We start from the raw sequence: 14,042 nt of genomic DNA, 5'->3' as shown, positions 1-14,042 counted from the left end.
TCCACTACTACGCTCTTAGCGCTCCAAATGTCCAGTTGCATTTTCTACAGAAAGAGTGTTCAGATCTGCTCAATCAAAAGTATGGTTTAAATCTGTTAGCTGAATGCACAGATCAGAAAGAAGTTTCACCGAATGATTCTGTGTAGTTTATATTTGAAGACATTCCGTTTTCCACTATTACCCTCTTAGCGCTCCGAATCTCCACTTGCATTTTCTTCAAAAAGAGTGTTTCATAACTGCTCAATCAAAAATATGTTTTATCTCTGTTAACTGAATTTACAGATCAGAAATAAGTTTCACAGAATGCATCTGTGTAGTTTTTAATTGAAGATATTCTTTTTCCCAGTGTCGGCCTCTTAGCGCTTAGCATGTCCAATTGCAGTTTCTACAGAAGGAGTGTTTCAGAACGGCTCAATCAAAAGTAAGGTTCAACTCTGTTAGTTGAATGCACAGAACAGAAAGTATTTTCACAGAATGCTACTGTGTAGTTTATATTTGAATATATTCCTTTTTCCACTATTACCCTCTTAGCGCTCCGAATGTCCACTTGCATTTTCTACAGACAGAGTGTTCAGAACTGCGCAATAAAAGTATGGTTTAACTCTGTTAGCTTAATGAACATATCAGAAATAAGTTTCACACAATGCTTCTGTGTAGTTTTTATTTGAATATATTATTTTTCCCAATAGAGGCCTCTTAGCGCTCAGAATGTCCAATTGCAGTTTCTACAGAAAGAGTGTTTCAGAAAGGCTCAATCAAAAGTAAGGTTCAGCTCTGTTAGTTGAATGCACAGAACAGAAAGAAGTTTCATACAATGCTTCTGTGTAGTTTATATTTGAACATATTCTTTTTTCCACTATTACCCACTTAGCGCTACGAATGTCCAGTTGCATTTTCTACAGACAGAGTGTTTCAAAACTGCTCAATCAAAAGTATGGTTTAACTCTGTTAGCTGAATGCTCAGATCAGAAAGAAGTTTCACAGAATGCTTCTGTGTAGTTTATATTTGAATATATTCCTTTTTCCACTACTACTCTCTTAGCGCTCCAAATGTCCAGTTGCATTTTCAACAGAAAGAGTGTTCAGATCTGCTCAATCAAAAGTATGGTTTAACTCTGTTAGCTGAATGCACAGATCAGAAAGAAGTTTCACAGAATGATTCTGTGTAGTTTATATTTGGAGACATTCCCTTTTCCACTATTACCCTCTTAGCGCTCCGAATCTCCACTTGCATTTTCTACAGAAAGAGTGTTTCAGAACGGCTCAATCAAAACTAAGGTTCAACTCTTTTAGTTGAACAAACAGAACAGAAAGAAGTTTCACACAATTCTTCTGTGTAGTTTTTATTTGTAGACATTCTTTTTCCCAATATAGGCCTCTTAGCGCTCAGAATGTCCAATTGCAGTTTCTACAGAAAGAGTGTTTCAGAACGGCTCAATCAAAAGTAAGGTTCAACTCTGTTAGTTGAATGCACAGAACAGAAAGAAGTTTCATACAATGCTTCTGTGTAGTTTATATTTGAACATATTCTTTTTTCCACTATTAACCACTTAGCGCTACGAATGTCCAGTTGCATTTTCTACAGACAGAGTGTTTCAAAACTGCTCAATCAAAAGTATGGTTTAACTCTGTTAGCTGAATGCTCAGATCAGAAAGAAGTTTCACAGAATGCTTCTGTGTAGTTTATATTTGAATATATTCCTTTTTCCACTACTACGCTCTTAGCGCTCCAAATGTCCAGTTGCATTTTCTACAGAAAGAGTGTTCAGATCTGTTCAATCAAAAGTATGGTTTAACTCTGTTAGCTGAATGCACAGATCAGAAAGAAGTTTCACCGAATGATTCTGTTTAGTTTATATTTGAAGACATTACTTTTTCCACTATTACCCACTTAGCGCTCCGAATCTCCACTTGCATTTTCTACAAAAAGAGTGTTTCATAACTGCTCAATCAAAAATATGTTTTATCTCTGTTAACTGAATTTACAGATCAGAAATAAGTTTCACAGAATGCATCTGTGTAGTTTTTATTTGAAGATATTCTTTTTCCCAATGTAGGCCTCTTAGCGCTTAGCATGTCCAATTGCAGTTTCTACAGAAAGAGTGTTTCAGAACGGCTCAATCAAAAGTAAGGTTCAACTCTGTTAGTTGAATGCACAGAACAGAAAGAATTTTCACAGAATGCTACTGTGTAGTTTGTATTTGAATATATTCCTTTTTCCACTATTACCCTCTTAGCGCTCCGAATGTCCACTTGCATTTTCTACAGAAAGAGTGTTCAGAACTGCGCAATCAAAAGTATGGTTTAACTCTGTTAGCTTAATGAACATATCAGAAATAAGTTTCACACAATGCTTCTGTGTAGTTTTTATTTGAAGATATTATTTTTCCCAATAGAGGCCTCTTAGCGCTCAGAATGTCCAATTGCAGTTTCTACAGAAAGAGTGTTTCAGAAAGGCTCAATCAAAAGTAAGGTTCAACTCTGTTAGTTGAATGCACAGAACAGAAAGAAGTTTCATACAATGCTTCTGTGTAGTTTATATTTGAACATATTCTTTATTCCACTATTACCCACTTAGCGCTACGAATGTCCAGTTGCATTTTCTACAGACAGAGTGTTTCAAAACTGCTCAATCAAAAGTATGGTTTAACTGTGTTAGCTGAATGCTCAGATCAGAAAGAAGTTTCACAGAATGCTTCTGTGTAGTTTATATTTGAATATATTCCTTTTTCCACTACTACTCTCTTAGCGCTCCAAATGTCCAGTTGCATTTTCTACAGAAAGAGTGTTCAGATCTGCTCAATCAAAGTATGCTTTAACTCTGTTAGCTGAATGCACAGATCAGAAAGAAGTTTCACAGAATGATTCTGTGTAGTTTATATTTGGAGACATTCCTTTTTCCACTATTACCCTCTTAGCGCTCCGAATCTCCACTTGCATTTTCTACAGAAAGAGTGTTTCAGAACGGCTCAATCAAAACTAAGGTTCAACTCTTTTAGTTGAACAAACAGAACAGAAAGAAGTTTTACGCAATTCTTCTGTGTAGTTTTTATTTGTAGACATTCTTTTTCCCAATATAGGCCTCTTAGCGCTCAGAATGTCCAATTGCAGTTTCTACAGAAAGAGTGTTTCAGAACGGCTCAATCAAAAGTAAGGTTCAACTCTGTTAGTTGAATGCACAGAACAGAAAGAAGTTTCATACAATGCTTCTGTGTAGTTCATATTTGAACATATTCTTTTTTCCACTATTACCCACTTAGCGCTACGAATGTCCAGTTGCATTTTCTACAGACAGAGTGTTTCAAAACTGCTCAATCAAAAGTATGGTTTAACACTGTTAGCTGAATGCTCAGATCAGAAAGAAGTTTCACAGAATGCTTCTGAGTAGTTTATATTTGAATATATTCCTTTTTCCACTACTATGCTCTTAGCGCTCCAAATGTCCAGTTGCATTTTCTACAGAAAGAGTGTTCAGATCTGCTCAATCAAAAGTATGGTTTAACTCTGTTAGCTGAATGCACAGATCAGAAAGAAGTTTCACCGAATGATTCTGTGTAGTTTATATTTGAAGACATTCCTATTTCCACTATTACCCACTTAGCACTCCGAATCTCCACTTGCATTTTCTACAAAAAGAGTGTTTCATAACTGCTCAATCAAAAATATGTTTTATCTCTGTTAACTGAATTTACAGATCAGAAATAAGTTTCACAGAATGCATCTGTGTAGTTTTTATTTGAAGATATTCTTTTTCCCAATGTAGGCCTCTTAGCGCTTAGCATGTCCAATTGCAGTTTCTACAGAAAGAGTGTTTCAGAACGGCTCAATCAAAAGTAAGGTTCAACTCTGTTAGTTGAATGCACAGAACAGAAATAATTTTCACAGAATGCCACTGTGTAGTTTATATTTGAATATATTCCTTTTTCCACTATTACCCTCTTAGCGCTCCGAATGTCCACTTGCATTTTCTACAGAAAGAGTGTTCAGAACTGCGCAATCAAAAGTATGGTTTAACTCTGTTAGCTTAATGAACATATCAGAAATAAGTTTCACACAATGCTTCTGTGTAGTTTTTATTTGAAGATATTATTTTTCCCAATAGAGGCCTCTTAGCGCTCAGAATGTCCAATTGCAGTTTCTACAGAAAGAGTGTTTCAGAAAGGCTCAATCAAAAGTAAGGTTCAACTCTGTTAGTTGAATGCACAGAACAGAAAGAAGTTTCATACAATGCTTCTGTGTAGTTTATATTTGAACATATTCTTTTTTCCACTATTACCCACTTAGCGCTACGAATGTCCAGTTGCATTTTCTACAGACAGAGTGTTTCAAAACTGCTCAATCAAAAGTATGGTTTAACTCTGTTAGCTGAATGCTCAGATCAGAAAGAAGTTTCACAGAATGCTTCTGTGTAGTTTATATTTGAATATATTCCTTTTTCCACTACTACTCTCTTAGCGCTCAAAATGTCCAGTTGCATTTTCTACAGAAAGAGTGTTCAGATCTGCACAATCAAAAGTATGGTTTAACTCTGTTAGCTGAATGCACAGATCAGAAAGATGTTTCACAGAATGATTCTGTGTAGTTTATATTTGGAGACATTCCTTTTTCCACTATTACCCTCTTAGCGCTCCGAATCTCCACTTGCATTTTCTACAGAAAGAGTGTTTCAGAACGGCTCAATCAAAACTAAGGTTCAACTCTTTTAGTTGAACAAACAGAACAGAAAGTAGTTTCACACAATTCTTCTGTGTAGTTTTTATTTGTAGACATTCTTTTTCCCAATATAGGCCTCTTAGCGCTCAGAATGTCCAATTGCAGTTTCTACAGAAAGAGTGTTTCAGAAAGGCTCAATCAAAAGTAAGGTTCAACTCTGTTAGTTGAATGCACAGAACAGAAAGAAGTTTCATACGGTGCTTCTGTGTAGTTTATATTTGAACATACTCTTTTTTCCACTATTACCCACTTAGCGCTACGAATGTCCAGTTGTATTTTCTACAGACAGAGTGTTTCAAAACTGCTCAATCAAAAGTATGGTTTAACTCTGTTAGCTGAATTCTCAGATCAGAAAGAAGTTTCACAGAATGCTTCTGTGTAGTTTATATTTGAATATATTCCTTTTTCCACTACTACTCTCTTAGCGCTCCAAATGTCCAGTTGCATTTTCTTCAGAAAGAGTGTTCAGATCTGCTCAATCCAAAGTATGGTTTAACTCTCTTAGCTGAATGCACAGATCAGAAAGAAGTTTCACAGAATGATTCTGTGTAGTTCATATTTGGAGACATTCCTTTTTCCACTATTACCCCCTTAGCGCTCCGAATCTCCACTTGCATTTTCTACAGAAAGAGTGTTTCAGAACGGCTCAATCAAAACTAAGGTTCAACTCTTTTAGTTGAACAAACAGAACAGAAATATGTTTCACACAATTCTTCTGTGTAGTTTTTATTTGTAGACATTCTTTTTCCCAATATAGGCCTCTTAGCGCTCAGAATGTCCAATTGCAGTTTCTACAGAAAGAGTGTTTCAGAACGGCTCAATCAAAAGTAAGGTTCAACTCTGTTAGTTGAATGCACAGAACAGAAGGAAGTTTCATACAATGCTTCTGTGTAGTTTATATTTGAAAATATTCTTTTTTCCACTATTACCCACTTAGCGCTACGAATGTCCAGTTGCATTTTCTACAGACAGAGTGTTTCAAAACTGCTCAATCAAAAGTATGGTTTAACTCTGTTAGCTGAATGCTCAGATCAGAAAGAAGTTTCACAGAATGCTTCTGTGTAGTTTATATTTGAATATATTCCTTTTTCCACTACTACGCTCTTAGCGCTCCAAATGTCCAGTTGCATTTTCTACAGAAAGAGTGTTCAGATCTGCTCAATCAAAAGTATGGTTTAACTCTGTTAGCTGAATGCACAGATCAGAAAGAAGTTTCACCGAATGATTCTGTGTAGTTTATATTTGAAGACATTCCTTTTTCCACTATTACCCTCTTAGCGCTCCGAATCTCCACTTGCATTTTCTACAAAAAGAGTGTTTCATAACTGCTCAATCAAAAATATGTTTTATCTCTGTTAACTGAATTTACAGATCAGAAATAAGTTTCACAGAATGCATCTGTGTAGTTTTTATTTGAAGATATTCTTTTTCCCAATGTAGGCCTCTTAGCGCTTAGCATGTCCAATTGCAGTTTCTACAGAAAGAGTGTTTCAGAACGGCTCAATCAAAAGTAAGGTTCAACTCCGTTAGTTGAATGCACAGAACAGAATGAATTTTCACAGAATGCTACTGTGTAGTTTATATTTGAAAATATTCCATTTTCCACTATTACCCTCTTAGCGCTCCGAATGTCCACTTGCATTTTCTACAGAAAGAGTGTTCAGAACTGTGCAATCAAAAGTATGGTTTAACTCTGTTAGCTTAATGAACATATCAGAAATAAGTTTCACACAATGCTTCTGTGTAGTTTTTATTTGAAGATATTATTTTTCCCAATAGAGGCCTCTTAGCGCTCAGAATGTCCAATTGCAGTTTCTACAGAAAGAGTGTTTCAGAAAGGCTCAATCAAAACTAAGTTTCAACTCTTTTAGTTGAACAAACAGAACAGAAAGAAGTTTCACACAATTCTTCTGTGTAGTTTTTATTTGTAGACATTCTTTTTCCCAATATAGGCCTCTTAGCGCTCAGAATGTCCAATTGCACTTTCTACAGAAAGAGTGTTTCTGAACGGCTCAATCAAAAGTAAGGTTCAACTCTGTTAGTTGAATGCACAGAACAGAAAGAAGTTACATACAATGCTTCTGTGTAGTTTATATTTGAACATATTCTTTTTTCCACTATTACCCACTTAGCGCTACGAATATCCAGTTGCATTTTCTACAGACAGAGTGTTTCAAAACTGCTCAATCAAAAGTATGGTTTAACTCTGTTAGCTGAATGCTCAGATCAGAAAGAAGTTTCACAGAATGCTTCTGTGTAGTTTATATTTGAATATATTCCTTTTTCCACTACTACGCTCTTAGCGCTCCAAATGTCCAGTTGCATTTTCAACAGAAAGAGTGTTCAGATCTGCTCAATCAAAAGTATGGTTTAACTCTGTTAGCTGAATGCACAGATCAGAAAGAAGTTTCACCGAATGATTCTGTGTAGTTTATATTTGAAGACATTCCTTTTTCCAATATTACCCTCTTAGCGCTCCGAATCTCCACTTGCATTTTCTACAAAAAGAGTGTTTCATAACTGCTCAATCAAAAATATGTTTTATCTCTGTTAAATGAATTTACAGATCAGAATTAAGTTCCACAGAATGCATCTGTGTAGTTTTTATTTGAAGATATTCTTTTACCCAATGTAGGCCTCTTAGCGCTTAGCATGTCCAATTGCAGTTTCTACAGAAAGAGTGTTTCAGAACGGCTGAATCAAAAGTAAGGTTCAACTCTGTTAGTTGAATGCACAGAACAGAAAGAATTTTAACAGAATGATACTGTGTAGTTTATATTTGAATATATTATTTTTTCCACTATTACCCTCTTAGCGCTCCGAATTTCCACTTGCATTTTCTACAGAAAGAGTGTTCAGAACTGCGCAATCAAAAGTATGGTTTAACTCTGTTAGCTTAATGAACATATCAGAAATAAGTTTCACACAATGCTTCTGTGTAGTTTTTATTTGAAGATATTATTTTTCCCAATATAGGCCTCTTAGCGCTCAGAATGTCCAATTGCAGTTTCTACAGAAAGAGTGTTTCAGAAAGGCTCAATCAAAAGTAAGGTTCAACTCTGTTAGTTGAATGCACAGAACAGAAAGAAGTTTCATACAATGCTTCTGTGTAGTTTATATTTGAACATATTCTTTTTTCCACTATTACCCACTTAGCGCTACGAATGTCCAGTTGCATTTTCTACAGACAGAGTGTTTCAAAACTGCTCAATCAAAAGTATGGTTTAACTCTGTTAGCTGAATGCTCAGATCAGAAAGAAGTTTCACAGAATGCTTCTGTGTAGTTTATATTTGAATATATTCCTTTTTCCACTACTACTCTCTTAGCGCTCCAAATGTCCAGTTTCATTTTCTACAGAAAGAGAGTTCAGATCTGCTCAATCAAAAGTATGGTTTAACTCTGTTAGCTGAATGCACAGATCAGAAAGAAGTTTCACAGAATGATTCTGTGTAGTTTATATTTGGAGACATTCCTTTTTCCACTATTACCCTCTTAGCGCTCCGAATCTCCACTTGCATTTTCTACAGAAAGAGTGTTTCAGAACGGCTCAATCAAAACTAAGGTTCAACTCTTTTAGTTGAACAAACAGAACAGAAAGAAGTTTCACACATTCTTCTGTGTAGTTTTTATTTGTAGACATTCTTTTTCCCAATATAGGCCTCTTAGCGCTCAGAATGTCCAATTGCAGTTTCTACAGAAAGAGTGTTTCAGAACGGCTCAATCAAAAGTAAGGTTCAACTCTGTTAGTTGAATGCACAGAACAGAAAGAATTTTCATACAATGCTTCTGTGTAGTTTATATTTGAACATATTCTTTTTTCCACTATTACCCACTTAGCGCTACGAATGTCCAGTTGCATTTTCTACAGACAGAGTGTTTCAAAACTGCTCAATCAAAAGTATGGTTTAACTCTGTTAGCTGAATGCTCAGATCAGAAAGAAGTTTCACAGAATGTTTCTGTGTAGTTTATATTTGAATATATTCCTTTTTCCACTAGTACGCTCTTAGCGCTCCAAATGTCCAGTTGCATTTTCAACAGAAAGAGTGTTCAGATCTGCTCAATCAAAAGTATGGTTTAACTCTGTTAGCTGAATGCACAGACCAGAAAGAAGTTTCAGCGAATGATTCTGTGTAGTTTATATTTGAAGACATTCCTTTTTCCAATATTACCCACTTAGCGCTCCGAATCTCCACTTGCATTTTCTACAAAAAGAGTGTTTCATAACTGCTCAATCAAAAATATGTTTTATCTCTGTTAAATGAATTTACAGATCAGAAATAAGTTCCACAGAATGCATCTGTGTAGTTTTTATTTGAAGATATTCTTTTACCCAATATAGGCCTCTTAGCGCTTAGCATGTCCAATTGCAGTTTCTACAGAAAGAGTGTTTCAGAACGGCTCAATCAAAAGTAAGGTTCAACTCTGTTAGTTGAATGCACAGAACAGAAAGAATTTTCACAGAATGCTACTGTGTAGTTTATATTTGAATATATTCATTTTTCCACTATTACCCTCTTAGCGCTCCGAATGTCCACTTGCATTTTCTACAGAAAGAGTGTTCAGAACTGCGCAATCAAAAGTATGGTTTAACTCTGTTAGCTTAATGAACATATCAGAAATAAGTTTCACACAATGCTTCTGTGTAGTTTTTATTTGAAGATATTATTTTTCCCAATAGAGGCCTCTTAGCGCTCAGAATGTCCAATTGCAGTTTCTACAGAAAGAGTGTTTCAGAAAGGCTCAATCAAAATTAAGGTTCAACTCTGTTAGTTGAATGCACAGAACAGAAAGAAGTTTCATACAATGCATCTGTGTAGTTTATATTTGAACATATTCTTTTTTCCACTATTACCCACTTAGCGCTACGAATGTCCAGTTGCATTTTCTACAGACAGAGTGTTTCAAAACTGCTCAATCAAAAGTATGGTTTAACTCTGTTAGCTGAATGCTCAGATCAGAAAGAAGTTTCACAGAATGCTTCTATGTAGTTTATATTTGAATATATTCCTTTTTCCACTACTACTCTCTTAGCGCTCCAAATGTCCAGTTGCATTTTCTACAGAAAGTGTGTTCAGATCTGCTCAATCAAAAGTATGGTTTAACTCTGTTAGCTGAATGCACAGATCAGAAAGAAGTTTCACAGAATGATTCTGTGTAGTTTATATTTGGAGACATTCTTTTTCCACTATTACCCTCTTAGCGCTCCGAATCTCCACTTGCATTTTCTACAGAAAGAGTGTTTCAGAACGGCTCAATAAAAAATAAGGTTCAACTCTTTTAGTTGAACAAACAGAACAGAAAGAAGTTTCACACAATTCTTCTGTGTAGTTTTTATTTGTAGACATTCTTTTTCCCAATATAGGCCTCTTAGCGCTCAGAATGTCCAATTGCAGTTTCTACAGAAAGAGTGTTTCAGAACGGCTCAATCAAAAGTGAGGTTCAACTCTGTTAGTTGAATGCACAGAACAGAAAGAATTTTCATACAATGCTTCTGTGTAGTTTATATTTGAACATATTCTTTTTTCTACTATTACCCACTTAGCGCTACGAATGTCCAGTTGCATTTTCTACAGACAGAGTGTTTCAAAACTGCTCAATCAAAAGTATGGTTTAACTCTGTTAGCTGAATGCTCAGATCAGAAAGAAGTTTCACAGAATGCTTCTGTGTAGTTTATATTTGAATATATTCCTTTTTCCACTACTACGCTCTTAGCGCTCCAAATGTCCAGTTGCATTTTCTACAGAAAGAGTGTTCAGATCTGCTCAATCAAAAGTATGGTTTAACTCTGTTAGCTGAATGCACAGATCAGAAAGAAGTTTCACCGAATGATTCTGTGTAGTTTATATTTGAAGACATTCCTTTTTCCACTATTACCCTCTTAGCGCTCCGAATCTCCACTTGCATTTTCTACAAAAAGAGTGTTTCATAACTGCTCAATCAAAAATATATTTTATCTCTGTTAACTGAATTTACAGATCAGAAATAAGTTTCACAGAATGCATCTGTGTAGTTTTTATTTGAAGATATTCTTTTTCCCAATGTAGGCCTCTTAGCGCTTAGCATGTCCAATTGCAGTTTCTACAGAAAGAGTGTTTCAGAACGGCTCAATCAAAAGTAAGGTTCAACTCCGTTAGTTGAATGCACAGAACAGAATGAATTTTCACAGAATGCTACTGTGTAGTTTATATTTGAAAATATTCCATTTTCCACTATTACCCTCTTAGCGCTCCGAATGTCCACTTGCATTTTCTACAGAAAGAGTGTTCAGAACTGTGCAATCAAAAGTATGGTTTAACTCTGTTAGCTTAATGAACATATCAGAAATAAGTTTCACACAATGCTTCTGTGTAGTTTTTATTTGAAGATATTATTTTTCCCAATAGAGGCCTCTTAGCGCTCAGAATGTCCAATTGCAGTTTCTACAGAAAGAGTGTTTCAGAAAGGCTCAATCAAAACTAAGGTTCAACTCTTTTAGTTGAACAAACAGAACAGAAAGAAGTTTCACACAATTCTTCTGTGTAGTTTTTATTTGTAGACATTCTTTTTCCCAATATAGGCCTCTTAGCGCTCAGAATGTCCAATTGCACTTTCTACAGAAAGAGTGTTTCAGAACGGCTCAATCAAAATTAAGGTTCAACTCTGTTAGTTGAATGCACAGAACAGAAAGAAGTTTCATACAATGCTTCTGTGTAGTTTATATTTGAACATATTCTTTTTTCCACTATTACCCACTTAGCGCTACGAATGTCCAGTTGCATTTTCTACAGACAGAGTGTTTCAAAACTGCTCAATCAAAAGTATGGTTTAACTCTGTTAGCTGAATGCTCAGATCAGAAAGAAGTTTCACAGAATGCTTCTATGTAGTTTATATTTGAATATATTCCTTTTTCCACTACTACTCTCTTAGCGCTCCAAATGTCCAGTTGCATTTTCTACAGAAAGTGTGTTCAGATCTGCTCAATCAAAAGTATGGTTTAACTCTGTTAGCTGAATGCACAGATCAGAAAGAAGTTTCACAGAATGATTCTGTGTAGTTTATATTTGGAGACATTCTTTTTCCACTATTACCCCCTTAGCGCTCCGAATCTCCACTTGCATTTTCTACAGAAAGAGTGTTTCAGAACGGCTCAATAAAAAATAAGGTTCAACTCTTTTAGTTGAACAAACAGAACAGAAAGAAGTTTCACACAATTCTTCTGTGTAGTTTTTATTTGTAGACATTCTTTTTCCCAATATAGGCCTCTTAGCGCTCAGAATGTCCAATTGCAGTTTCTACAGAAAGAGTGTTTCAGAACGGCTCAATCAAAAGTGAGGTTCAACTCTGTTAGTTGAAGGCACAGAACAGAAAGAATTTTCAAACAATGCTTCTGTGTAGTTTATATTTGAACATATTCTTTTTTCTACTATTACCCACTTAGCGCTACGAATGTCCAGTTGCATTTTCTACAGACAGAGTGTTTCAAAACTGCTCAATCAAAAGTATGGTTTAACTCTGTTAGCTGAATGCTCAGATCAGAAAGAAGTTTCACAGAATGCTTCTGTGTAGTTTATATTTGAATATATTCCTTTTTCCACTACTACGCTCTTAGCGCTCCAAATGTCCAGTTGCATTTTCAACAGAAAGAGTGTTCAGATCTGCTCAATCAAAAGTATGGTTTAACTCTGTTAGCTGAATGCACAGATCAGAAAGAAGTTTCACCGAATGATTCTGTGTAGTTTATATTTGAAGACATTCCTTTTTCCAATATTACCCTCTTAGCGCTCCGAATCTCCACTTGCATTTTCTACAAAAAGAGTGTTTCATAACTGCTCAATCAAAAATATGTTTTATCTCTGTTAAATGAATTTACAGATCAGAATTAAGTTCCACAGAATGCATCTGTGTAGTTTTTATTTGAAGATATTCTTTTACCCAATGTAGGCCTCTTAGCGCTTAGCATGTCCAATTGCAGTTTCTACAGAAAGAGTGTTTCAGAACGGCTGAATCAAAAGTAAGGTTCAACTCTGTTAGTTGAATGCACAGAACAGAAAGAATTTTAACAGAATGATACTGTGTAGTTTATATTTGAATATATTATTTTTTCCACTATTACCCTCTTAGCGCTCCGAATTTCCACTTGCATTTTCTACAGAAAGAGTGTTCAGAACTGCGCAATCAAAAGTATGGTTTAACTCTGTTAGCTTAATGAACATATCAGAAATAAGTTTCACACAATGCTTCTGTGTAGTTTTTATTTGAAGATATTATTTTTCCCAATATAGGCCTCTTAGCGCTCAGAATGTCCAATTGCAGTTTCTACAGAAAGAGTGTTTCAGAAAGGCTCAATCAAAAGTAAGGTTCAACTCTGTTAGTTGAATGCACAGAACAGAAAGAAGTTTCATACAATGCTTCTGTGTAGTTTATATTTGAACATATTCTTTTTTCCACTATTACCCACTTAGCGCTACGAATGTCCAGTTGCATTTTCTACAGACAGAGTGTTTCAAAACTGCTCAATCAAAAGTATGGTTTAACTCTGTTAGCTGAATGCTCAGATCAGAAAGAAGTTTCACAGAATGCTTCTGTGTAGTTTATATTTGAATATATTCCTTTTTCCACTACTACTCTCTTAGCGCTCCAAATGTCCAGTTTCATTTTCTACAGAAAGAGAGTTCAGATCTGCTCAATCAAAAGTATGGTTTAACTCTGTTAGCTGAATGCACAGATCAGAAAGAAGTTTCACAGAATGATTCTGTGTAGTTTATATTTGGAGACATTCCTTTTTCCACTATTACCCTCTTAGCGCTCCGAATCTCCACTTGCATTTTCTACAGAAAGAGTGTTTCAGAACGGCTCAATCAAAACTAAGGTTCAACTCTTTTAGTTGAACAAACAGAACAGAAAGAAGTTTCACACATTCTTCTGTGTAGTTTTTATTTGTAGACATTCTTTTTCCCAATATAGGCCTCTTAGCGCTCAGAATGTCCAATTGCAGTTTCTACAGAAAGAGTGTTTCAGAACGGCTCAATCAAAAGTAAGGTTCAACTCTGTTAGTTGAATGCACAGAACAGAAAGAATTTTCATACAATGCTTCTGTGTAGTTTATATTTGAACATATTCTTTTTTCCACTATTACCCACTTAGCGCTACGAATGTCCAGTTGCATTTTCTACAGACAGAGTGTTTCAAAACTGCTCAATCAAAAGTATGGTTTAACTCTGTTAGCTGAATGCTCAGATCAGAAAGAAGTTTCACAGAATGTTTCTGTGTAGTTTATATTTGAATATATTCCTTTTTCCACTAGTACGCTCTTAGCGCTCCAAATGTCCAGTTGCATTTTCAACAG

The sequence above is a fragment of the Symphalangus syndactylus genome, chromosome 2 (assembly GCF_028878055.3).
Source record: "Symphalangus syndactylus isolate Jambi chromosome 2, NHGRI_mSymSyn1-v2.1_pri, whole genome shotgun sequence".
NCBI lineage: Eukaryota > Metazoa > Chordata > Mammalia > Primates > Hylobatidae > Symphalangus > Symphalangus syndactylus.
Note: the sequence above shows the minus strand (reverse complement) of the source record.